The sequence below is a fragment of the Canis lupus genome, chromosome 3 (genome assembly GCF_011100685.1).
Source record: "Canis lupus familiaris isolate Mischka breed German Shepherd chromosome 3, alternate assembly UU_Cfam_GSD_1.0, whole genome shotgun sequence".
Taxonomy (NCBI): domain Eukaryota; kingdom Metazoa; phylum Chordata; class Mammalia; order Carnivora; family Canidae; genus Canis; species Canis lupus.
This window is the reverse complement of record NC_049224.1, coordinates 1,375,270-1,403,123: the sequence shown is the minus strand read 5'-3', so window position 1 is coordinate 1,403,123 and position 27,854 is coordinate 1,375,270. Positions and strand designations below refer to the sequence as shown.

Here is a 27,854-nt window from a genome sequence, read left to right as displayed (position 1 = left end):
TGGAAACACGCCCTGAGCCAAAGGAAGATGCTCCACTGCTAAGCCATCCAGACGTCCCCATATTGATCTTTTGTTGTAATTTCTCTACCTTTTGATGATATTATAAATGACGGAATTTTATTTTCTCTTTTGTTGTTTTTGTTACTTACATGTAGAAATGTAATTACATTTTGTACATTGATCTTGTATCCAGGAACCTTTCTATATTCATTTATTCTATTGTGATGAAGATTAGATGAAATAGTGCTGGTAAAAATCACATAACATCATGCCTAAGAAGAAAAAGTACTTAATACATTTTAGTGTATTTTGAGAAGAAATTTCTTGAAAGATTAGGTGCTGTTTATTAAGGTTTCTTCTAACTCTGAAACTCTGTTATTACATCACTTATAGATAAGGCCATAAGGCTATAGATAAGGCTCTATACTCCTTATAAATTACATTTTCCCAGTAGTATACATCACAAGTCACAACCAAGGACATAGTTATGAGTGGAGAGAGAACTGTAAGGGTGGTAATCATATTCTTATTCAAGAAAAGCATTATGGCATTCTAGAAGGAGAACTCTAATTTGACTTTTACCAATTAGCTGTATAGGTAGCTAATATCAATTACAATGCAATTGATGTGAATGGTATTATAACAAAGTTTATTATTGTTAACCATAAATTAGTCATGTGATCTTAGTGAAATTATGCTTCTTAGATTCTTGGTTTTTTAAGTTGTAAAATGATAATATATTATCCCCCTCAAACATTTGGGATGAAGATTATTTATGTTTTGAGCATGACAGCATCTGGCACTGAATAGATATTCCATAAATTGTTTTTATTCTAAAGTATAAAGCTTGACAGAAAAAAAATGTTTTAGAGTCAAAGTTGGAAGTAAAACACTTATATATGTCTATTTATAAAAGGCCATCTCTCCCTACCAAATTAGGGCACAAGAAGCAGAAGACAAAACTAGAGGCAGGAAAGGGGACTTGCTCCTTCCAATTTTGCTTCCTGCTCATGTCAGTGTCATGGCAGCAATAGTTTTTTTCATCCTGGCAACTTATTTCCCATCCTTGCAGAACTGGCCTCATTTGTGTCCTCAAAGGTATCAGCACCAGCTTGCAGCTGGTCCCTAGTGTCCCTTCCTTCAATTTCTAAGTCCTAGCTACACACATCTCTCTTTTGAGGTCCTGGGATACCAGCACCAGCTGGCCAGTTGAAACAACCTCAACCTTTCTCTTTGCTCCTCCAGCCCTAAAGGTAGGAGTTGTTTTCTGTAATTCCTTCATCTGCTATTTAGTGATTCCTTTTACCTTTTACCCTTCAGTCACCCAATAACTCTTTAATAATTCCTTAAATTTACTCTGTTAAAATAACTGTGTGTTTCTCTTTCCACAACTAGGCCCTTGACTGATATATTCAGTATTTGAATAAGGCACAGAAAAGATGTACAAATTGTGTATTTATTAATGTAGATGGCAGTAAAATATCCAAAATAGAAAAAAAAATTCGAATTGCAATTCTAATTTTGGGGGATTAGGAGAGAAATTTACATTTTCAATAATTTGTGCATAATAAAGTATAAAATGACCATTTTTTAAAAGATTTATTTATTTATTTGAGAGAGAGATCATGAGCAGGGGGAGGAGCAAAGGGAGGGGGAGAAGCAGACTCCCTGCTGAGCAGAAAGCCTGATGCAGGGCTTTAATTCCAAGACCCTGAGATCATGATCTGAGCTGAAGGCAGATGCTTAACTGACTGAGCCACCCAGGTGCCCCAAAGTGACTACGTTTTTAAAACATGTTTTCCATTAAAAGTTTTGGGAACATTCTCTTGATTATTAGTCCTGATTATGCCTTACCTTACAGAATCTGTTCGTTACTTCAGAGTGGGTTTTGCAAGGCCCCAAGTTGTTACTGAAGTAGCTGCCCCTGGAGATTCCTCATTCACTTTTTCTCTGATTATATTCTCCCAATGCTGGTGCATTGTAAACTTGTGAGATTAACCTAAGGGTCTGATTTTAATGCCTTTTCTCCAAATAAGTCATTTTTATCTTACGAGGCTCAGAAGTTCAAGACAAAGAATTAAAAGTACACAAAATCATTGACATTCTGTGAAGAGAATTTGTTCAAATAGATGCCTCTGTATTCAAGTACAATTTGTTACAACATTCTGCTAAAGAAAGAACTAGACTAGATGTTTCCACCTACCCATTAATCCAAATAACATCTTCCTTTGTGAAATATCCATTCTGTGTATTAACCATGTGATCTTTCCACAGTGATATTAATAGACCAATCCCTTTTTTGTAATTGGAATCATCCTTCAGAAATTTGAACTGTAGTTAAGTTGCAATGGAAATGTTATCAGAAGACCTAATGTTTGTACATGAAACATTTATATTTTTCCCCTCTCAATTTCTTTAAATCTTTTTTGAGTTGGAGTTTTTTTTATTTTTTAAAAAAGATTTTATTTATTTATTCATGAGAGACACAGAGAGAGGCAGAGACACAGGCAGAGGGAGAAGCAGGCTCCATGCAGGGAGCCCAATGTGGGACTCCATCCCAGATCCCACAATCATGGCCTGAGCCAAAGGCAGATGCTCAACCACTGAGCCACCCAGGCATCCCAAATTGGAGATTTTATATAGTATACATATATATTATGACTGTCAAGTTTAAGCCCAGTTGTATTTAAGACTAAGTAGCTAACTGTAATATTGAAAATAACAGATATATAATGTCCACAATTTCTGGGAATTCAGGTTTCTGATGGATTATAGATTATTATTTGGTCAAGCAAAGCATGTAGTAGAGGATGATAAAGCAAACATATTACCCTCAAAAAGCTTATGAGCTCCTATGACCACTTGGGTCATGTATATAAATAGTCATAAAACAAAGTAGAAAGACTGACAAAGGGAAATATATTTGCCTTAACATAGTGCTGTGGAAATTGAGTCTAAAGAAAATTACTTCTATACAGGTGATGAGGGAAAGCTTTCTGTTAGTATTCAGCTTAATCTTGGAAAACTGACGGTGGGGAAAGCACACTCCAGGCAGGGTGACCAGCATCTGAGTAAAGGTAGGGGATGAGATTGGGAAGTACAAATGTTTTAGAAGGGACCTGGGAGAAAATATGTTGGCAGGGACAGTTAAAGAAAGAGGATGGAGAAAGTGAAATGCCATAATCACAATCATACCTATACCCATCTTCACAAAATCTTTGGGAAATCACATACATTTATGGCTCTCAGGTCTACAGAATCAGATACCTCATTCTGTGTTCTTTAATTACATGTAGAGAAAATAAAACCTAAAAATACATACTTTTGAAAAATAAAGCCTCAACTCCATTAAAATGGAAAATATAGTTCATATGCAATATATATTTCAATATGAAAATATTGAACGAGACTGTAATAGAAAACTTAATGAAGAAGCCAAATCTTTGCATGTTACCATAATGAATAAATTTGGACTTTAGTTGATCTAACACTTTAAGAACACAAGGAAATCATAGACCAGAGGTATAGGTGACATAAACCTAGAATTAGGATAGGTAATAAAAGAAGACTTACATGTATACAGTAAAAATGAAGTAACTTCAGTTGATGTGAGTATAACATATCAGACAATTACAGGCAATTACCTTCAGTCTCTGACACTATAAGGTCAGATAAAGGTTGAACTGAAACAAACACACACCAGGGCCCACCAGGTGCTGTCTGGCAGACTATGGGGACAGGGAAAAAGAGTAATCGGGAACCCCCAAATAAATAGTTATCATATGCAGTATTATAACCTAGATTTATCCTATGCTACAATTAGAAATTACATAGGAGGTATTAATATGAAACACTTAAAACTCTTTTATTGATAAATTCAGTAAGATTCCTACATGTCATATGTCTTTGCTCATTTAAAAATATTCAACTCTAAGTCTGTTAGAAAGAGTCTTGATCTCTTCTGTTACATATTTGCATGTGAATTAAGACTAAGAATAAAAATTTAAAAAAAAGGACTAAGAATACAGGCCAGTCAGTGGTGGTGTATTGTTTTGTCAACTCAAAACCACAAACAGCATTGCTTTCCCTAAAATGATTTCCTGAAATGATGGTCAGCCTTCTAGCTGCATTCTTAAAAAATAGTAAAACCATGAGAAAATACTTTGCGATTATGTTTTAAAGATTTTAAGTGTGTTTACATGCCAGATATTTTAAACTCAACTGATTATAAAATGATCTTTCAGTTGCATTAACATCTTGTCAAGTATTGGAAAGTTGGGCTCAAGCAAAGCACCTCTTAAGTATGAATGACCCGCACTTGCTACCAGCCCTAAATCTCTTACCCTGTCCACTAAGTGCCGTTCGCCATCCCTAGTCATTGTAGTGACCCTAAGTGGCCACACACACCTATGGAACTCTCCATAGGATATGGTATAATTGTCACTGAAAATCATTGTTGTTAGATGTGAATTATCAGTTTGCCAGGGTCAGACTCAAAGAATGAAAACTTTCAGCAATGATTTGAAAGATGACCAAATGATTTTTAAAGTTCAGCGTTCATTGAACTGCAAGAAGTAAGGTAATCAGGAGGGAATAAATACAGAAATGAAATTCAAAAATGAAATTATAGCCTCAAGTAATACAACATGTCCTATTTTTAAAAGTTTTTATCTGATTGCTACACTCAGAGGTTTTTGTAAGTAGTTGTGTACGTATATTCCATAAGCATCTTTCTATGTTGGTACTTTTAACTGTTTTTTAAAAAACTGGATTATGGTAATTCACGGGTCTTTTTTTTCTATAAAACTCAGTATCTCAACATGCTGTAGTAACTATTACATATTTCAATCACAATTGAGTGTTCTTTAGAACTATAATAATAAATATATCAGGATAAGTTCAGAAAAAAATTTAAAGTGGTTAAATTTGGAGGAGAGAAAGGAGCATTAAAAATTGTCAACTTTCTCAAGAGGATAAAGAGCAGTCAGTGACCTAAATGATGAAGTCACAACCTTGGGAGTCTCTCAGAACCTCTGCTAGTCAAGCACATCATGACAGCAGCAAATGTAATTTCGCCACCCTCTCATCCTGTAACTGTGATCATTTTAACTGCAACTGCAGATCGTTTTAAAGGACCTGTGACATCTGTTTTTATATTCTCATATATAAATGAGAAAAATGATTAATTATGGAGAATTTTTGCCCAGACATTTCCTTCTTTAAAAATATTTAATGAGGAAAAAAATATTTAATGAGAAAAAAAAGAAACTATTTAATGAAGATATCTGTGATCGAAAAAAGAAATCACATTTTCTTTTTTTGAAAAAAATTTCTACTTAAGTAAAGTCATAGGTATTTATTTCAGGTTATTTTGATGATGTACTTGTTAATATCTACTTTTAAACGAGGAAAAACTTTAGAAACAGAAAGTATATCCTTAAATGACCTTAAAGTATATCCCAGAATGGAACCACCTGCCCTAATCATGAGCTCCTGGAAACCAGAAACCAGCCTTATTTAACCTACTTTGTGTATGTAGCATCTACTAGAAAAGGAACTGATCTAGGGACATCCTGTATTCATTTCTACCTTAGCAGTTATTTCCCTATGTTATAATTGCCTGTCTGCTTGCCTGTCTCATTCCACTAATCCCAATAACTTTTAGAAAATCAGCCTCCTTTATATTAGATTAGCCTCTTAGTGATGTATTAAAATCTTCCCCTATAATTTTTTCAGTTTTATAGTTACAACAGTGATCACTGTGTTTCTAGTTATGCTCTTGTCTAATGCATACAAGTGTATAGCTATTACATCGTCTTGGCTAAGTAGTGATTGTATTTTGAAATTGTACCTTGTATATATTTCATTCTCTTTGTATTTACGTTTGCTTAGTAATTATTTTTCTATTTTTTTCCTGTCATTTTTAAAAAGATTATTTATTTTTATTTATTTTAAGATTTTATTTATTTATTCATAGAGACAGAGAGAGAGAGAGAGAGAGGCAGAGACACAGGCAGAGGGAGAAGCAGGCATCATACAGAGATCCTGACGTGGGACTTGATCCAGGGTCTCCAGGATCACTCCCTGGGCTGCAGGTGGCGCCAAACCGCTGCCCTATTTATTTATTTTGAGAGAGACAGAACATGAGCAGCAGGAAGGGCAGAGGGAGAGGGAGAGAATAAATCTCAAGCAGACTCTGCACAGAGCACAGAGCCTGACAGGGATTCCATCTCACAACCCTGAGATGATGACCTGAGCCAAAACCAAGAGTTGGATGCGTAACCTACTGAGGCACTCTTTACTGTCGTTTTAAAATTTATTACTTTAGGTATATTTCTTACAAATAGCATATACTTGGGTTTTGGTTTTTGTTTGTTTCATTTTTGAGATATAATTAACACATAACATTAGTTTCTGGTGTACAACATAATGATTCAATATTTGTATATCCAATTGATTCTTAAAACAGGTTTGAATTATAACAGTCCACTTATACACAGATTTTTTACAGTACTGTTAGTATATTTTCTTTCTTGTGATTTTCTTATGAACATTATTTTCTCTAACTTATTTTGTTGTAAGAATACAGTATATAATACATATTACATACAAAATATGTGTTAACTACTATTGGTAAGGCTTGTTTATAGGCAATAGTAGACTATTAGTAGTTAAGTTTTTGGAGAATCAAAAGTTCTATGTGGATTTTCAACACATTTAACCTCTATGTTGTTCAAGGGTCAACTGTACTATGAAATGAGCACCACATATAGTTACCTTTTTTTCTTGTGGTGAGAAGTTTTAAGATCTCTCCTAGCAACTTTCAAGTATACGATACAGTATTATTTATAGAGTCACCATGCTACATCTTATATCCCCAGAAAGTTTGTACCTTTTGACAACCTTCAGTCCTTTGCCTGCCCCCAACTCTGGCTCTGGCAACCACCAGTCTGTTCTCTGTATTTATTAATTTGGTTTTGGGGGCAGGGTGTTGTTGTTTTAGATTTCACACATAAGTAAAATCATAGGATATCTGACTTTCTCTGTCTATTGACTTTAAACAAAGCTGGAGTACTTTGGCCCATTCATACTTAAAATAAGAACTTGGATGCTTCCTGCCGTATTAATGTTTACTATTTATTTTATTGTTTCCTCCTTTACTTTTCCTCATTTCTCTTGATATGACCAAACTATACTTTATTCTGTTTACTAAGTTGAAAATTCAGCTTAATGTTTCAGTTGCACTAGGGGTTACCTTCCTGTTTCAAACACAAATTCGCACTTGTGTTATGAAAGCAAAATACTCACCATTCTCATTAGCGACATTGCTAGTTACCCTCCTGATCATATTTTCCTCTTTTTCTTTACTAATCAGAATGTAGATTTCTTTGGGGGAGACAGTTGCCACAAACTTGATTTCCCACACTTTCTTTTGACTAGGTGTGGCCAGGGAACTACTCTCTAGCTAATGAAAAACAAGCAGAAATATATTGGGTGGGGCTTTGGGTGGCTTTAGGGAGAATGATAATATGTGTATTCTCTCTTTCTCTTCTTTCTGCCTAAAATGCAAGTATCGTGCCCAAGGAACAACCCTCTTGTGATCATGATGACAGAAGCCACGGGGGGGGGGGGGGGGGGGGCGGGCTGAGTGGGAACACGGGCAATTAGGGCCTTGCTGGCAGTGTGGAGCTGTGCTAGCACAGTTGCCTGTGCCCAACTTCTCCTACTTGAGAAACACAAGACTTCGTAGGGTCAGACTGCTTGCTTTGAGCCGTTGAATGCTGTCCAAATGAAGATCGTCCATCCCGACCAAGGATAGCTGACCCTTGGTGCCCCCCTGAGATGGAGTAGATGAATGCTCTAATTCCCTATTCTCCCCAACCTATGATTTGAATCTTTTACTTCTGCCCCTTTCTCCTCATTCTCTACATAAAAAGTCTTGGTGAAATTATTTTGTGTTTTAATTCCATTAAAACTAAAAAATATTTTGTATTATTTTAGATAATGCCATTTTATTTCAAAGTCCTTTATTATTTCAAATCACTTCCCCATATATTGCAAAGTTCATTTCTCATCATCATTTTTAAGGGTTTTTTAAAATTATTTATTCATGAGAGACAGAGAGAGAGAGAGGCAGAGACATAAGAAGAGGGAGAAGCACGCTCCATGCAGGGAGCTCGACGTGGGACTCGATCCCAAGACCCCGGGGTCACACCGTGATCCCAAGGCAGACACTCAACCACTGAGCCACCCAGGCATCCCTCATCATCATTTTTTTTCTTCTTCTCCTTTGCTTATGTTAAGATACCTGTTCTGAGTATTCTTGTCAGAGACATGTGCATAAAACCTGTGAGTCCTTGCTTATCAGTCTGCAGTTTTTTCTCTGACTAGCCTGTCAGTGTTGTTTAAATTTAACCAGGTTTTTATTTTTATTTTTTTAATTTAAATTCAATTTGCTACACATATAGTATAACACAGTGCTCATCACATCTCGGGCATTAATTGGGACCTGTGGATGTTATTTAATGCCATCTACTTTCCAGGATGACAGGAAAGAAATCTGAAGTTAGTCTGTTCTTTTTCCTTTGTAACTAATACTCTTTGTCTAGAAACTTATAATATTTTTATCATTGGGATTCAAGTATTTCAACATGCTAGCCATAGATGTTGTCTTTTATAAGTTACTCCTGTTCAAATTCAGTGAGCATTTTTAACCTGCAGAATCAATTTCTTTCTTGAAGCCAAGGAATTTTCCCCTAGTATCTAATTATTGCATCTTTCCCTTTGTTTCTTTTTCTTCTGAATCATCTAGTATTTGCTCATTTGGACCCTCGTGTGTTTTCCAAATTACTTCTCTTTTCCCTCAGGATTTTTTTTTTTAATTTTTGTTCTGTTTTGAAACATTTCTATACTTTGATTTTTGGTGACAGTAATTCAGTTCTCAGTACTGCTCATTTTGTTCGTCATTGTGCCTAATGTATTACATTTTTTAAAAAATTAAAAACTGTGCTTTTCATTTCCTGAGAGTGTGTTTTGAAGCTGTGACCTACTGTCCTTAAGTCCTCTTCTTCTTTTGTTGCTGATGATGTTAAATGTGTAGCCTGTCCCCGTTAGAAATTCTCATCCCTGAGAGTTCCCTTTTTGCTGGGAGCCACAAGTGGTGCTTGCTCGTTCTTCCCTCATCTGGTGATGCACCCATTTGGGCACTGGTTTTTATTACCTTCAGGACTCAGGTTGACATCACCAACAGAATGGTGGGGCCATGTAAATTGATGATAGACAAGTGTGGCTTATTCCTAAGGAAGCCTCTTTCCTCTCCACTCTCAGCTACACACAGTTGGTGTCAGGCTTGAGAAGACACAGAAGTCAACATTGTTGTGACCATGTTATGCTTTAGGTCCTGTTCTAAGCAGTTTATGCAATTAAATATTACTATTATAACAACTCTTGGATCTATACACTGTTATCTCCATTTTATGAAAGAAGAATTAAGAAACCTGCCCAAGCTTTCACAGCTAGGAAGCAGTGGGGCCAGGACTTATATCCAGACATTCTTTATCCATAGCAAGGGAGTATATTATTCTGCCCACATGAGCATTCCTCACGTGTGTGTCCCTAATGGCTGTTCCAGGGTGAAGGAGAGGTACTAAAGCTCCTCCAGAGGTACCGAAGCTCCTCACGAATCAGAATCTCACCAGGAATCCCAGGGCTCAAATCCTTGCTTGTGGCTTTTCCACTGCTAGTTCTCAGATTCTGTTGGCCAAAGGAGGGAAACATCCTGTACCATTACCTCCTCAGAACCCAGCTAGGGCAAGGCTTTGTACACACCCTTTTACAAACTCTTGCTTCCTGACAGCTATCGTTTAGATTAGATTAGAGGAAGCTTTTGTTGGAGGCTGGAGCAGTTTGAATAGGCTGGAGTCAGGCACGTGCATCAATATTATACCATCCTCTGAGTGTAACCTGTTTGAGGCTGCTGACTGTGTGCATTAACCAGTCCATTCTCAATTTCCTGGACTTTATAGAGGGTGTAGTAGTAGCTCAATAAGTATTTACTAAATGAAATGATAAGAGGCCTTAATCATCTTAAAGCCATCCCCCTAAAGTAGGTTAGACCAACTAGACCTAGAACTCCATCCCCAAACTCTAATTCCCAAACCAATCCTTTTCTCAGTCTTTGGAAAGCAATCTCTGAGGTCTGTCCTTTTAGAAGAGGGAAAGGGAATTCTTTATTCATTCTTTTGGTTATGAGTTTACAACAATAATAAAAGTAAAGACTTTAATTTCTTATTCATAAATGAATAAACATTGTGAATATGGAAGTACTCTAGAAAACTCTTGTGTGTGTGTGCATGTGTCTATTTGTGTGTCTGTGATGATAAGGAAGAAAAGAGAAAGATCAAGCTGATGAAAAGTTAATATGGCAACCCAGCCCCACAAAGAAGGAAAATGTTGCTTAGCAACTAGAAGTTTCAGGAAGGAAAATTCTAAATTCCACTGGGGGGAAGTGTGGAAGGTAGGTAATACATATCTAAAATGAAGGCTTTTGAGATGACGGTGATGGTGAATAATCTGCTTTGAGAAATATGCTGCTGCTCTTCCTCTACATGCACTGAAAATTTGTCCCTGTCTCAAAGCATAACTAATAAATGGCCAAAATGAATGGAGTGACCAAATTGAGGTCAGCTTGTTCATTACAAATAGATGTGGCCAGGGACCAAAAAGGAAAATCATTTGCTACTTCACTGCTCTAATTGTTTTGTTTTTTTAATTACCAATTCATGAATATATTCTCATGGTAAAAAGTTTTTAAAATTCAGAAGTATTAAGAGCAAACCCTGAAATGACCCTTCTAGTGTGCTGCTCCTACTTTCCTTTCCAAGGTGGTACCACTGTCAGGAGTCTGCAGGCATCCTTCTGTCCTTGCCTGTGCATTTGTGTGTGTGTGTGTGTGTGTGTGTGTGTATTTGCTTTCTAATTTTTAAAAATATTTTATCTATTCATGAGAGACATGGAGAGAGAGGCAGAGACACAGGCAGAGGGAGAAGCAGGCTCCCTGCAGAGAGCCTGATGTGGGACTTGATCCCGGGACCACTGTGGGGTCACAACCTGAGCCGAAGGCAGATGCTCAACCACTGAGCCACCCAGGCGTCCCTGCTTTCTAATTTTTAACACAAAGGGAGTCAAACCCTACTATTTGAACTTGTATGTATATATGTTACATATATGTATATGTATGTTTAGAAGTCATTCTTTTTATGTGCCATACACAACTTTCCTATCGATGGGCATTTCATTGTTTCCAGTTTTACATTAATACAGGCAATAAGGTTATTGAATATATCATTGGTTACTTGAGAAAGTATTTTTTGAAAATGTGTTTCTAGAAGTAGAATTGCTAGCCTAAAGGGATTTAAGATTTAAAAAATATATTTCCTAATTACCTTCTCAAAAGACTTTAGACTTTCCTCTGCTTCATCTGAATGTGTCAGTTTCCCTGAAACTCTCTCACATTTGACAGTTTATACCATCTGATAAGTGAAAAACCACACACACAACTTACACACACATGATTGCCAGTGAGACTGACTATCCTTTATATTTACTGGCCATTTTGTTCTCTTTTTGAGAATTGCCATCTGGCATCCTTACTCATTTTAGTGTTGAATTGTTTGCCTTTTACTGAATTATTTATAATCATCCTTATACATTCCGGTTATTAATACCCTGTCTGCTAAATGTGTTACAGTAATTTATTTCCACCACATGTATTTTATATTTTTTAAGTCCCCCCCCCCAATTATACAGTGTTTTAAAGTTTTTTGAGAGAAATCTGTCACGTATACTTGGTTTCTGGGTTGAGGGTCTCACTTGAGAGGACCTTTGCTACCCCAACAGTTGAAAAGTATTCTGTATTTTACCTCTGACACATAGACATTTTTGCTTAATGTTTAGTGCTTTAAACTATCTAGAATTTGTTTTAGTAAATAACATGAGGAATGAATAGTATCTTGCTTTATTATTTCATATGATAGCTACTTTTCTACAAATTAGTAAATATATAATTTTTCCCACTGATTAAAAGTCCAAACTAATCATGAAGTCATATATGTGTGAGTCTGTTTATGTACCTATTCAGTTTTATTGACTTGTTTCCCTGTTCCCAAAATCTCCAGTTTTAATTAGAATAAACCTCACCACATGTATTTGTATTTCTTTAGAAGTCTTGTTCATTGATAGTCTTTCAGATGGTTTTTGCTCTCCTGGGGCATCTTCTTTTTCATATTATGAAAGAGGAGATTAGATAGATAAATAGATACACATACAGTCTTTTGGATTTTGTTTTCCAGGTATTTTATGTTTTTTGATGAGATCTATTTTTTCCACTGGGTATTGCTTATAAAAAGAAATGTGCTAGCTTTATATTTCTTTCTCCTATGCCTTCATTACACATCATTACTGTAACAGCTATCCTTTTTTGTGTGTCTTTAGTTACAATGCTTCTCATATTTTGCCATAAGGCATGATATTTTCTTAGATTTCATATAAGCACCCTTTATTTATTTTTTTAAGCACCCTTTATTAACAGGGGATATTTCCTTTTAGTTTTTGTTTGCTAATTTCTTGAATTATTAAAGAACATTGAATATAATCAAATGGATTTTTTCCTTAATCTGCTAATAATGATTTATATTTTTATGTCCTAATATTTAACCAGGTGTTCTGGGAAACCTTTGTTAGACATTTCCTTATAAGCATACATTTCAAGATTTTTCCTCTCATTTCTACCAATGAACAGAGAGGAATGACCCTATAATACAGTGTGAATACGGTAATAGAGAGAACTGGTTAGGCTTTGTGCCAGTCACAGCTGTACCAGAAGAGGTTGGACAGAGATCTGTCTACCTCACATAAAGTGCAGAGGAAAGGGGTTAATATTAGTTCAGATACATGAAAAAAAGAAACAATTTCACAGGCAAAAGACTGAAATAAGGGTGACAGTATCTGAATTTGTGTAATGTGTTGGTTATAGAATAAGTGGTCGGTGGAGTAATATTCTAATTTCTGAATCTCTTAATGTACTGAAATTTCTACCTCTTGATCACACACACATACATCCAGGAAGCAACTTTTATCTGATTTTGGCAAATACCTAAGAGATGACTTCTGTTTGTTTATGATGTATTCTTAAATTTTCTGCTGGGTTTAGAATATTAATATTTACTTCAGGATTATGATATCCATGCTCATGAGAAGAAGTTGGATTACATTTCTCTTTTTTATACACTTTTTCCTTTGTTGATAGTAGAGAATTGCTGTTCTCATAGGATGACTTAACAGCACTTTCATATTTTTTTTAAGATTTTATGTATTTATTCATAGAGACACAGAGAGAGAGAGAGAGAGAGAGAGAGGCAGGCAGAGACACAGGCAGAGGGAGAAGCAGGCTCCATGCAGGGAGCCCAACGTGGGACTCAATCCCGGGTCTCCAGGATCACACCCCGGGCTACAGGCAGTGCTAAACTGCTGTGCCACTGGGTCTGCCCCACTTTCATATTTTTTTTAATGCTCTGGAACAGTTTATGTATAATGTAGAAAATATCAGCTATTTGAAGTCTGATAGAGTTCTTCTATTAAATTACCTGGACCTGAAGTCCTTCAAAGAATAGATTTTAATTGCCTTGTTCATTTCTTTATTACTAATAATACTTCTATTCCTATTTTTATACTTTTTGAATTAATTATAATAATATGTACTTTTCTGTGAAGTGATACACTTCACCTAGTCTTCTAAATATGTGGCATAAGGATAACCATAATATTTTCTTATAATTCTTACCCTATTTAATGTAATATTATGTTCTTGTTCCACTGATAATGTTGGTTGCTGGTCTTTTCTAATTTTCTTTTCAATAGAATTGCAAGATGTTAATTTAATGGGATTTTCCAAAGATAAACTTTTGGTTTCACTTACTGTACTTAATCTTTTCATTGTATTTAGTCAATAACTGTTTATATTTATTAATTCTTTTAACTTTTGGGGGGTCTATTTGTAGTCTTGTTTCTTAAGTTATATGTGTAACAAGATGAGTAAATCAGATATTTATTGTCTCATTTTGTCTGAAACCCAAAGGCCAAAAGCAAAATAATAGGGGACAAGAAGCCCTATATTTCTAAATGAAGGGATAATTCACCTGTGTACAATTGACAGAAGAACTAGCTGAAAAGCAGTTTTGTGACCGTTGGCCCTAAACCCAACTTAAGGGGAATAAAAGGATTGAGGTTGGAGAGCCAGGGAAAAGAAGATATTGTGAGGAATGTTGTCACTTGGTGACATTGTCCAGCCATACTTCCCTTCACATTTAGTGTGTGGGGTGAACGAGTGGCAGCAATGTTACTCCTGACCTCTGGACAAGCTAGAGGGACTTCAAGAGACCTTCTTATAGAATTGTATATCCTTGCCTTCGCGTATTGCCCCTGGTGTTTGATGAGGCAGTTTTTGGTCTGCATTTACAGAAAATAAAAACAGAAAGTATGTGGCTAGAGCTATCTTCCTGGGGAAGAGCAAAGAGAGGTGCCTGCTTCCACTATGGCTGAAGAGAGGCATGTGTTTTCCTAGACCAGATGCTCTCATAAAAATGGGAGCAGTTGGGATGAACGGACCAAAAAGAGGCTGGAGGAAACATTAGATACTGAATGTGAGAGCAAAATCTTAAGTGGTAGGCCGGAAGCAAAGCTCTGCTCACATCGAGAGAGCTACAGTTGGATGTTCTGGTGAAGACATCTCTATAAATTATAAGCCACCAAAATACCCCATGAAGCCAGCAGTAAAAATCAGCAAACCCAGAGAGCACTCTCACCACATCACAACACCCCTCCTTTCCTGGAATAGCAGCCCCAGTACTCCCCTGGTAGGTTACGTTATGTTGTGTCAGGCCTTTATTCCCTTCTACCCCCTTATGCCATCTCTGATTCTGCCCAACTCCAACCTTGGAGGGTCCTAATATCACACAGCTTAAAGTGTGGCTTTGAGTGAGGAGGAACTGAAAGAGCAAGGACAGAAATTCCCACACACATCCTACCGTCTGAATTTCAGCTGAATTTCAGCCTGAAATGAACCTGAGCTGGGAGGAGGGGAAAAATGAAGGATTAACTAAATTCCCAGTGTAGACTATTTCACTAAAATGGACAGCTTAATTATTTGAATAAAAACAATTGGTATTAGAAGTTTTGGGGGTTTTTTTGTTTTAGTGTTTAAGGTTAATGATGAAAGCTATGATCTTTTCTCAATATTTTATCTGAGAGGGGAAGAATAAGACTGTATAATGGATTTAAGAGGATATGAAAAAATAAACTTGTATTATGTTTGCATCCTATCAATTTCTGCTAGTTCAACATACCAGTTACATAATCTTAACTCATTTATTTTCAATCTTTGTTGTTTACTAACACATGCATTTAAAATTGTATTTCTGTGAGTACTGTTGTGACTACATTACACAGATTATCATAATTAGTGCTTTCATTTTTACTCATAAAGGATTTAAATTATAATTGTAATTTCAATTTTAATTTTATCTGAAGGGCTTTTAAAAATTTACAAGTGCATGACTCTTTTTGCTATTTTTGCTAGTTTCTTATTTTACTGTATTTGGAAAGAAAACTTGTCCTGTATGATTAGTCTCTTTGAATACTGATAATTTTCTTTGTGGCTCAGCACACAGATTTCTACCTGAGGGCTTAAATTCAGTATCAAAAGGAGCAATTTGCATGCCCATAAATTCTTCCTTTTGCAATTTTATGTTCTGACCTCCTTGATTCAGAAATCTCAGGATCTAACTTTGTGCCACTCCATGTCAGCTGTGTCCTACAGCTCCTCAGACTATAGTCCCTTTCCTGGAATAGCAGCCCCACTACTTCCCTGATAAGTTATGTTGTGTTGTGACTTGATCCTCGTTATTAGTCTGGAGACCAGGGGGATGGTGAGAGGATAGGTGCTGAATGGGATGCTTACTATCTTGAAAGACTGTGGAGGAGCGGTGGGCCACATCTACAGGCCTAGATGGTCAAGGAAGTCTGTTGTTTCAAGTTTCTCCAGTGCATTAGCCAAGATGATTCCATACCAAAACTCAGAGTCTCATTTGTTTTGATAAAGGGCCTGACCTTGGCAAAGTAGACTTTCCAGGATTGAGAATTTCTCTTTCTCTGCCACTAGCTATCTTCATAATTAAGTCCTGTACCTGATTCACAACTCTTCCAATGTTCTATTGCAGGAGGTGGGATTTTCTTCAAAAGCTGCCACAGGGGATCCCTGGGTGGCGCAGTGGTTTAGCGCCTGCCTTTGGCCCAGGGCGTGGTCCTGGAGACCCGGGATCGAATCCCATATCGGGCTCCTGGTGCATGGAGCCTGCTTCTCTCTCTGCCTATGTCTCCGCCTCTCTCTCTCTCTCTGTGTGACTATCATAAATAAATAAAAATTAAAAAAAAAATAAACAAAAGCTGCCACAGAAACCCTCTACTCTTTCCTACTTTACCTTAAATTGGTGATTAATCATCCATGGCCTTTTATTTTCTTTTTCCAGTGCTTGATTGCACTCAATAAAATCCATCTGATTCCATTGTCTTTATAATTATGACTTTTCTTGGGATACCTGGGTGGCTCAGTGGTTGAGCGTCTGCCTTTGGCTCAGGGCGTGACCCCGGGGTCCTGGGATCGAGTCCCACATCAGGCTCCCTGCAGGGAGCCTGCTGCTCCCTCTGCCTGTGTCTCTGCCTCTCTCTGTTTGTCTCTCATGAATAAATAAAATCTTTTAAAAAAAATTATGACTTTTCTAAACCCGTCAAAGATTTGAGACATTGCACCATTGCTTTTCCTTCTACTATGATTCCATCTCAGTTCACCACTAGTGAAATTTTAACAGTTATACAGTAGTCTCCTAAGATGACCCCAATTCCATGGCATCCTACATGTATATGTCACACATCCTGTCTCCTCTCCCTTTGAATCTGGCTTATGCTTGTTAATTGCTCTCTGATCAATAGAATGTGGAATGAGTGATGCCTTTGGCCTAGCCTTTAGTTGACCTAGCAGTTTCCACATCCTCTCTTTTGGAATATTTATTCTTGGGATGTTCCCTCTTGGAACCCAGCTGCCATGCTGTGAAAAGCCTACTTGTAGACATTTTGATCACCAGTTCCAGGTGATCTCACAGTTGAAGCCTATGAATGAAGCTTCCAACCATATGAATGAGCTCAATTAAGCTCCTTGATGACTGCAACCCCAGTTGACCTTATTGAAGCTGGAGAACTGCCCAACCAAGCCCACAGAATAATGAGAAATAATTAAATAGTTATTTTAAGCCACTAAGCTTTGGAATTATTTGTTAGGCAACAATATGTAATCAGAATATGTTACCACAGTATGCCAGGAGCTACCATACTCCATTCACTACTAATGGGATCTTCATTGTTAACCAGCTGGTGAGTGATTTGGCTACAAAAATTCCATCTTTAAAGTCCACTTCCTTGGACCACTTAGCACCAACTGTCCGAAGCCAGGTGCCCTTAGATACATTTGTTGAGATAGAGAAGACAGAGATAATAATCATGCACAGAATGTATTGGGGAGCAATCAGGAATAATGCCTATGAGGGAATAAGGAAAGGATTGAGAAAAAAAAAAAAAAAGTTCAGTTCATTGATCTGTGATGTATTTGTCCCAGAGGTCTCAACCAATCCTGAAGGGAGCTTTAATTATGGGACCTTCAGAGGTGTCCTAAATTGAGGTAAAAAGTATGGGATGAGTAAGTGGATGCAAGCAGCTTCCAGGGAGGGAGCTAATTTTGAGGAGGCATCCTTGTCAGTGCACCACAGCATCCACTATACTTCCAATTTAAATATTTTATAGTACTGTTTTGTTTCTTTTCATTCCTTTGTCCTTTATCTATCAAACTGTCATTGTCCTATTTCCTCCCCTTTGTTATTTGAAGACTATAAACACTTTCTATTATTCCCATTTTTCCTTACATTTTTAAGTGTGTATTAACCTTATAACTTGCTATCGATGTCCAATGACTTTATAACTTGCTGTCAATGTCTGATTAATCAGAGTATCTCTTCTTTGCTTGGAAAGAATGGAATTTGTAGTCTACCTCTATGTTTTCTGCTCCTAACCTCTCTCCTCTGCTGCCTCTCATGCTTCTAGACTGATGTGTTATATTAACACACATTATTTTATTTGCACTAATAACTTTTAAAACTTAGTTTTTTGTTCATTTAGCATTCTTTCTTGTATTCTGTGTCGCTGTCTTTTACATATAAGCATTTTGTTGCAGTTCATCCTATAGTCATTATTTCTGAGAGGAAGAATGAGTGATAAATCTTCTGACTCCCTAAATACTCAGAAGTGTCTGTTACTTTGCTTCACTTGAAATGCTAGTTAACTTGGTCATATCATGAAGATTTAAAATCAGATTTTTTTCTTTCTTTCTTTCTTTTTTTTTTAGAGAGGGGGAAATGGTAGGTGGAGGGAGGTATTGTAAGAAGGCTCCATGCCCAGCATGGCACCCGACACAGGGCCCAAGGTGAAGCCTGAGGTGGGACTTGATCTCACAAGCCTGAAATAATGACCTGATATAAAATCAAGAGTCAGATGCTTAACTAACTGAGCCACCTGTTGGGTTTTTTCTTTGAACTTTGAAATGATTGCTTCTTTGTCTTTGTACATCCACTGTTACTGATGAGAAATCTAGTGAAATTCTATTATTTCTTTGTAGGTAACTTGGTTATTCTTCCCAGAAATTTTAGTATTCATAGCACTAAGATATATGTCTATGTGGGTCATTTTACCTTCACTTTTTGTTCTAGAATTTCAAATAAATCAAATCATACAATACATACTCTTTGGAGTCTACTTTCATTCAGCTTAATGTTTTTGAGACTCACTCATGTTTCTGTGTGTATTAATTGTTTATTACTTTTATTGATGAATAGTACAGTTTAAATTTTTCTTTTCTGATTATTTGTTGCTGGTATACAGAAACACAGTCTTATACTGAATTTTGCATGACTTTGTATTCATTGACTATAAACTCTTTAATTCTAATAATTTGTAATTGAAAATTTGGATTTTCAACATAAGTAATCCTATCATCTGTAAGTAATAACAAGTCTTTTCTTTCTTTTCAATATTTATTCCACTTAGTTTTGTTTCTTAATCTTGCCTTATTACATTGGTTAAGACCTACTATATAATACTGAATAAAAGTAGAGGAAGTGGTAGAGAGTATGTTTTCATCATTTCTGATCTCAGAGGGAAATTTTTACATTTCACAATTGTCTGATTTTGGCTGCAGATTCTGTGCCTACTTCACAGTGTCTTTTTTGGCTTTTATAATTAGTGGACTGGACTTTTATCACATTTTTCTCTATCTACTGAGATGGCTTTATGATTTTTCTTTAGCTCTGTCTGCTAATGTGGGTGAGAGGGTGAGATACATGATTGACTTTATAATATTAAACTAATCTTGGGTTCCTGGAATAAACCAAACTAGGTCATGATACAGATTTACATTTTTTTTTTTAATTCATGAGTGATATTGGCCTGAAAATTTTTTTCCTTGTAATGTTTTTCTTATAAACCTACTGATCCTGAATTCAAGAGTCGGTTAAAAATTAATCTTTCTTTTTATTTTCTGGAGTAGTTTGTGTAAAATTGATGTTCTTTTTTCTTAAAATGCAGAATTTACCAGTAAGCCCATCTGGGTCTAAAGTTTGTGTGTGTGTTTTCACTAGAGATTCAGTTTCTTTAATAAATATAGCGCTGGCCAGATTTTCATGTTTCCATATCCTCTTATGACTTTCTAAATCTCTATCAAATTTGTGGTAATTTCTCCTGCTTTAATCCCAATATTGGTTACTTGTGTCTCCTCTTTCTGTTGATGATCTGCGGAGAGAAGTTCATCAATTTCATTGGTCCTTTTGAAAAACTATATTTGGGGTTTCTGAGTATCTCTATATTTGTTTTCTATCTTACTGGTTTTCCCTCCTATCCCCTCTTTCTAGTTTATTTCCCTTTTTTACATATGATTTCTTTTTCGTTACTAATTCCTTGAGTTGGATACTGAGATCATTGTATTTCAAAGCCAGAAAATGTTAGGAAAGATGAACAAGGCAAGAAAAGCCAGGTCATCTAGCTAAAGAAAAGAACTCTGCAATTGTTTGGAAATCTGGGAAATTTAGACGATAATTTCGAAGACTCAGGACTCAGGCTATCCTCTGTGAAGTGGAAATTGAAAATAGAAATAAATAAGGCAGAGTACTAAGCTTTGTGACACTATATGATTTTTAAAAATACATCTTTATATTAGTTTCTTTAAAAATTAAGCTGGATAAAAATATAATGAATACAGTAATTTCAGTTATGCAAAATCCTAGAAAATGTGAACTTCTTTATAGCACCAAAAAGCAGACCAGTAGTTACTTGGGTTGGGGGTGGCAAGGCGAGATAGAAGGGAGAGATTACAAAGGAGCACCAGGGTTGGAGGTGATGAGTATATTCACTATTTTGATTGTGGTGATGGTTTGGCAGGTATATACATATATCAAAGCTTATAAAATTGTACATTTTAAATATTTACAGTTTATTTTATGTCAATTATACTTCAATAAAACTCTTTAGAAAACATACCATTAAGGAAATAACAGGAAAAAAAGATGTCACTTTATTGTCATCTTCCTTCTCTGACAGGAAGTTTATTGTAACTCTTATCTTTTTTCTTTGTATGTAATGTGTCTTTTTTTCTCACTACCTCCACATTTTCTCTTTGTCTTTTGTTTGCAGCAGATTAAATATAATATGCATTGGTGGTATATTAATAATGTACATACACAGATATGTAAGTACTTACATATGTATATAATATTTGATTTATATCCTTGTTCTTCTCTAAATTTCTTGAATTTGTAGTTTGATGTGTGTTACTAATTTTGGAAAATTCATAGCTATTACTGCCTCATACTTTTCTCCTGCTTTTTCTTTCTTCTCCGTCTGGAATTCTATTTAGGCATATGTTAGACTGTATAAAATTGTCCCATAGGTCTTGGATACTATATTCTGTGTTTCGATTTGGATAATTTCTATTATCTATCTATAAATTCACTGGTTGTATAACCAGTGATATATCTGTTGATATACATGTTGAAGATTTTCTTCATTTATTTTACTGTGGGGGTTTTTGTTTCTTAAAATTCCATTTGATTTTTTTCTCTTGGATCCCATTTCTTGGCTGAAATTTCCCACTGATCTTAAAGTTTTCACCTTTTCCATTAGAGTTTTTAACATAATAATCTCAGATATTTTTTAGATCTTTCTTAGATAACTAACATGCCCATCATATCTGAGTCTGGTTCAGTTTATAGTTATGTTCCTTAGCCATATGTTTATTTCTTGATCCTTTGTTTGCCCCATAATTTTGTGTTGTAAGTTGTGCATCTTGTTTTGGACAGTGGAAACTGTGGTACACAGATTTTATGTCTATAAGTAGGAGTGCCTTCCCTTCTTGTGGGGATTTTGTGTGGGAGTTTGAGTTAATCTAGTGAGGATTTTGGTTGGATTTGCATTTGTTTACGCTATGCTTAGCCTCACTGCACAACATGTTTTGTATTTCTCTACCAATATCTTTTGTTTAGGGTGGGGGCTGGTTTTTCTCAGCATTTTTCTCTGTGTTGCCCACCCTTAGCTTTAGGTCTTCTAGGTTGAACTAAGCCACAGAGTAGGCCTGTATCTGTGCTCTTGAAATATTCTACTGTTACTTGTTACTTGATGCTTGTTAGCTTGGTGGTGGGGAGCAGAGGAGACAGTCTCTGTTGTTCTGATTAAACTTTAGTGTTAGGTAGGTCCTGTGTTTTAGAGATGTGACTTTCTGAGAAGAAATCTAGCCTTTTCGCCATTTGTAGTTTCGTGTTTAGGACACATTCCTGCCTCTCCCTTCAGGGAAGAGCAAGTTTTCTGATCCCTTCCTTGTGGGTTTGTGCCTCTGCCTCGAGATGGCAATGTTTGTTGCCTCCCCCTTCCTGCAGAATAATGCAATTTCTTTTTTTTTTTTTTTTCACATAGTAGAGATAAGGGAGACAGTCATGGCTGGTTTTCCACCCCCTCCTAGTAGCTGCTGTCTCTTCTTCTAGATCTGCACCATGAGGCATGCTTTTTCAGGACTCTCACCCAGTTTTCTGTGTGCCCAGTAGAGTCTGTGGGGAAAAGTCTGCAAGGTGTGAGCTCTTCCTGCATATGTTGCTCCCAGGGGGTTCACATTCTGTTCTAAGCCCACATTCAACATCCCCCAATTTGTTAACTCTTCATAAATAATTTTTACTATTTTGTGGCTACGTTTGCCACAGGTAAGCAACTGCCATCTTTCCTGTGGAAGCTCTGTCCTAAGATTTTAGACTACTTGGTTGTCCTGTGACCTCAGTTCTCTGAAGTGGTAAGAAAATCTTGACCTTGCGTTCTGGCTTTTGGTTGTATTATAAAGATTGGAGCAGTGCTCTTTGCAGCTCTCTACATCCCTGAGTAGAAACCAGAAGTCTTTTAATTGTTTTTATTTAATCTTTGTATCAATTTCTAAGAAGTCTTTATGTATTCCAGGGACAAATTCTTTATCAGATATTTGTATTAAGAATATTGACTCCCAGTTTGTGACTTGTGTTTGTATTTTCTTAATTTTGTCTCTCAGTGTGTAGAAGGTTTAAAACTTAATAAATTCCAATTTTTAATTTTTTTCTTTTATCTTTAGAACTCACAGTATCTTGTCTAAGATATTTTTTCTCTTATAAATTCCTGAAGATATTCTTCAGTTTTTCTTTTTAGAAGTACTGCCATAGTTTTAGCTTATATGCATAGGTTTATCCATCTTAAATTAATTTTTGTTTGTGGTACAAGGAAAAGATTGAGGTTTGTTTTTCCCCATATATTTATCCAGTTCTAGTACCATTTACTGAAAAGACTTTCCTTTGCTCATTAAATTGGTTTGAATCTGCTTACGAAAATTAATTGACCACATGTATATAGTGAACTCCCTATTCAGATTTCATTTCTTTAGCTTTATTGTAAATGTTGAAATCAAAAGAGTGAAACCTCCAACTTTGTTCTTTTTCAGAATTGTTTTTGGGGCAGCCCTGGTGGCCCAGCGGTTTAGCGCCGCCTTCAGCCTGGGGTGTGATCCTGGAGACCCGGGATCGAATCCCACGTCAGGCTCCCTACATGGAGCCTGCTTCTCCCTCTGCCTGTGTCTCTGCCTCTTTCTCTCTCTCTCTGTCATGAATAAATAAATAAAATCTTAAAAAAAAAAAAGTTCTTGTATTCCAGGTATTTTGCACATTTTAGAGTAGACTTTTTAGTTTCCACAAAGACTACTAAAATTGGCCTATATAATTTAGGGGATAATTGACATGTTTACAATATTGAGTCTTTTAATCAATGAACATAGTATATCTTTACATTTATATGGATTTTATTTCATTTCACTTAGCAATATTTGGTAGGTTATGGTATAGAAGATTAAATTTTTATGCTTTTTCTGTTGTAAATGGAATATTTCTATTCCATTTTCCAAATATTTCTTGCTAGTATTTCAAAATATAATTGATTGTTTTATTTTTATCTTGCACCCTGTGACCTTTTTAAATTTACTTAATAATTTTAGTAGTCTAAGTCAAATCCCAGGATTTTCTGTGTAGAAAAATCAAATCATCTATAAATGGTGACAGTTTAACTTCTTCCTTTTTAATATTTATAGACTTTTGATTTTAGCTAAGTTAACGAATTGGCTACACGGTTACTATAATTTTTAATTGGCTATATTATATACAGTTTGCATGCAACTAATACATCAATTTTTAAAATATAAGTAAGGAGTTTTGACAAATCACATAATAAAATCATATAATCACCATCAAAATCATGATATAAAATTTTCTATCCCTCCCAAATCCCCTCAAACCTATTTTCAGTCAATTGTCTACCCTGCCTTGGACTCTGATAACCATTAATCTGCATTTCGTCACTAAATTTTACCTCTTCCTCATTATTATATAGAAGGATTTATATGTAGTATTTTGTATCATATTTTACTTCTATATATTATAACCCACAAAGTTCCATATTGTAGTTTTTACTTTAAACCATGAGTTGTTTTTTAAGTAAAAGGGAGAATAATAACTAGAGCTTTTTCTATTCCCACATATTTCCCATTTCTGCTATCTTCATTCCTTTCTGTGTATATGAGTTTTCATTTTTTTTTTTTTCCTTTCAGGCTAAAAATATTCCTTTAGGGGCACCTGGGTGGCTCAGTCGGGTGTCCAACTTGATTTTGGCTCAGGTCATGATCTCCGGGTTGTGAGATTGAGCCCCATTTTGGGCGCTGTGCTGGACATGGAGCCTGCTTAAGATGCTCTTTCTCTCCTTTTCCCTCGCCCCCCTCAAGAAAATCCCTTTAGAGTGGAATTCTGTAGCTACAAGGATTTTTAGTTTTTGTTTTTGTTGTAGTTAAATGTCTTCAAAGTTAAATAACTTTAGAGATACCATTCCATTATTTTTTGGCCTACATTATTTTTGATGAGGAATCATCTGTCATTTGTATTATTACTTTCCTATAATATATAATATACTTCCTTCTCTCTTTCTCTTTCTCCCCCATACCCTCAACAGGGGATGCTTTCGAACTGTTTTTTTTTTTTTTTTTATATCTATTGTTTTTAGGCATTTGACTTAAATGGGCCTATGGTGTGATTTTATTTCTTTTCTTTTTTTTATTTTTATTTTATTATTATTATTTATGATAGTCACAGAGAGAGAGAGAGAGAGAGAGAGAGGCAGAGACACAGGCAGAGGGAGAAGCAGGCTCCATGCACCGGGAGCCCGATGTGGGATTCGATCCTGAGTCTCCAGGATCGCGCCCTGGGCCAAAGGCAGGCACCAAACCGCTGCGCCACCCAGGGATCCCTGTGATTTTATTTCTACTTCTATTTGGGTTTCTGAAATTCTTGAATCTATAAGTTGATGTTGTTTACTTAAATTTGGGGAAATTTAAGCCATTTTTTTGAAAGAGGTTTCTGCTCTAGTTCTTTTCTATCTCCTGGGACCCCGGTGATATGTAAGATATCTTGACACTGTCCTATAATTCACTGAGACTCGACCCTCCCTTCCCACTTTTTTCGCAATTTTTTGTTTTCACTTGCTGTTGTTATTGTTCTCTAGATTAGATAATTTCGATAGTTGTGCTATTATTAATTCTCTATTGCTGCAAAACAAATTATTCCAAAACTTAGTGATTTATAACAGCAATAATCATTTATCTCCCACAGTTTCTGTGTATTCAGAATCCTGAATTATCTGAAATTCTGAATTATGTGGTTCAGCTCAGGTCTCTTAGGTTTTAGTCAGATGTTGGCTGGGGTTGCAGTCATTTGAAGGTTTGATTGGGGTTGGAGAATTTACTTTTATGATGACTGACTCACATGGCTAGTAAGTTGATTCCTCTCCACATTACTATCTCCATGGAGCTGTTTGGGAATCCCATAGAAGTTGGCTTCCCTTGGAATAAGCAATTCAAGAGATCAAGGCAGATTCTGTAATGCTTTTATGACTGTGGAAGTCACAGAACTTTACTTCTACATGCTCTATTTGTCACATAGGTCAACTCTGATTCAATGTGGTCAGTGAACCCAGAAAGTCATGATTATCAGGAGATGATTAGTGGAGACTCTCTTGGAGGTTAGATATCATAGTCTATCTTTGGGTTTGCCCACTATTTCTGCTGTAATCTGCACTCTTCTGTAAGCTCTTTGATTTTATTTTCTAATTTCAGATAATTTGCCCATTCAGCTTTTAAATTTCCAATTTTTCTTTTGAATGGTTTCCATTTCTACAATAGTATTATGCATGTATACATACTGTAATTATTTTTCTAAAAAATTATTTGAACATATTTATAATAACTATTTCAAATCCTTTGTCTATGAATACCAACTTATCTAAATCATCCTAGAGTTGGTTTCTGTTGATTGATATTTCTTTCGACTGTGGTTCAACTTTTTCTACCACTGCACGTATCTAGTATTTTTTTTTTAATTGTATACTGGATTGTCTGTGATTCTTTGCAGAGACTCTAGATTCTGTTATCTTTTCCCTAAAGAGAGTTTTTAAAAATTTATTTCTTGTAACACAGTTAAACTTGGTGAAACTCATACCCCAAACCATGTCTCTACTATGATAAGGAACAGCTAAAGTTTTTTCTCAGCTTTTCAACCTTCCAGTTACTGCTTTTTGTGCTTTCTGCTGAGTTCCTTGGAGTTTCCCACACATATGCATAGTTCAGAGATTGGCCTAGTATTTGAACACAGTTTATATGTAGATTTTTGGATTCTTCCACTGTGCTCCCTCCTTTCTGGAATTTCCCCCTCAATTTCTAGCCTCCCTGCCAGCCCTGAATTCTGTTTTCTGACACCTCAAGCTACTAAGAGTTGTGTTGCCTGCAGAGCCCTCAGAGGAAGAGCTAAATAAATGTGCATCTAATTCAGAAATTCCTTTCTTTTGAAGGTTACATCATTTTCAGTTTTCTGATTTTGGTGGATCTCTAGCACATTTAAATAATTCTTTTTATATTTAATCCAGAGATTATAATCGTTATGTGCGGCAGGTTTAGTCATACCAGCTACTCTGCCAAACCAGAATGGAACCTTATTCATCATGCATGTTTGAGTGAGACAAATGATAGACAACTAGAAGCTTTGGATCCCCAAGCCTGTTCAGTGATAGGCTTCACTGTAAGGTGTTGAGGAAAATCAGGATATTTTGTTGGGGTGGGGGGGGGGAGCATCCTAATTGTCAGTACCCATAGGTCCCTCTCTTCTTGGATTACTTAGTTTTCTCAGTGAGGAGTCCTTTAATTTCCTGTATGGTTGGGGATATGATTGATATATGCATTCTAGGAGCCCAGTGGACCTGGAAATCTCATATTTTGTTATGTAGAGTTTCATGAATCCCTGTTTTCAATATGGTCTGATCCATATCTTGTGATGTAAGACAGATTTCATTTTCTGTTTAAGATTTTCAAAGATTAAATAAATCTCCTCTCTTTTCCAAGGGTCTGGGAAGTGTGTTTTTGGTGTGAATGGTGAAAGAGAAACCTAGAAGCCTAAGAACTTCTTATAAAAGTGTTCAACTAATGTCTTACTTTCTATTCCAACTTTAGAAGGATCTGGTATTCAATTTTTGAGCATTTCTCGAATTTTGTGGTACAAATTAGATTTTTTTCTCATCGGCTTCTCCCATTATAAATCTGAGTTTCAGTTATACCTTGTCTTCTAAATCAGTTACCATCTGTCTGTCTGCTCTTAGATTCTGGGGTTTGGTTGATAATATTTCTCCCTTTCTTTTTTTATTTTTTTTAATTTCTCCCTTTCTTTTTGTTGATATATGCCTTTGCTCTTCTGATGATTTTAGATGATGTTTTGTAAGGAGAGAAAAATCACATGGATTCAATCTTGTTCTACTTGTTTTAAGGATAGTATTTATTTTCATCTTCTATTTTTAACTAAACATAAACTGATTTATTAAGCCAGATACCCTCTTTTGAAACATCAGCTAATAATGAAGTATTTCTCTGGCTGTTGTTCCCTAAAATAGCAAGAGTAGAAAGACTTATCTCTTTCAATGTAATATGCTTACTTTGAACTTATGTTGTAAAAGAATTGCTCACAACAGGCAAATGTATACATGCAGTGCTACTTCAGAACTTGCCTCAAAAACCTGTGAATAAAAAATGGCCTAGCAACTACTCCATGCCCCTCCTCCAC

General features: G+C 35.9%; 1 protein-coding gene across 4 annotated transcripts in view; it reads left to right on the top strand.

The window, feature by feature from the left end:
- The window catches only part of CAMK4 (calcium/calmodulin dependent protein kinase IV), a 279,256-nt gene that overhangs the window by 46,325 nt on the left and 205,077 nt on the right, over positions 1-27,854 (top strand). The window contains exon 1 of one of the 4 annotated variants that reach the window (XM_038532151.1): positions 10,462-10,516. The exons of the other annotated variants lie outside the window; for them this stretch is intronic. The gene's annotated coding sequence lies outside the window, so the exon portion shown is untranslated. Of the gene's footprint in view, positions 1-10,461; positions 10,517-27,854 lie in introns of those variants that run through there. 4 annotated transcript variants of the gene reach the window in all.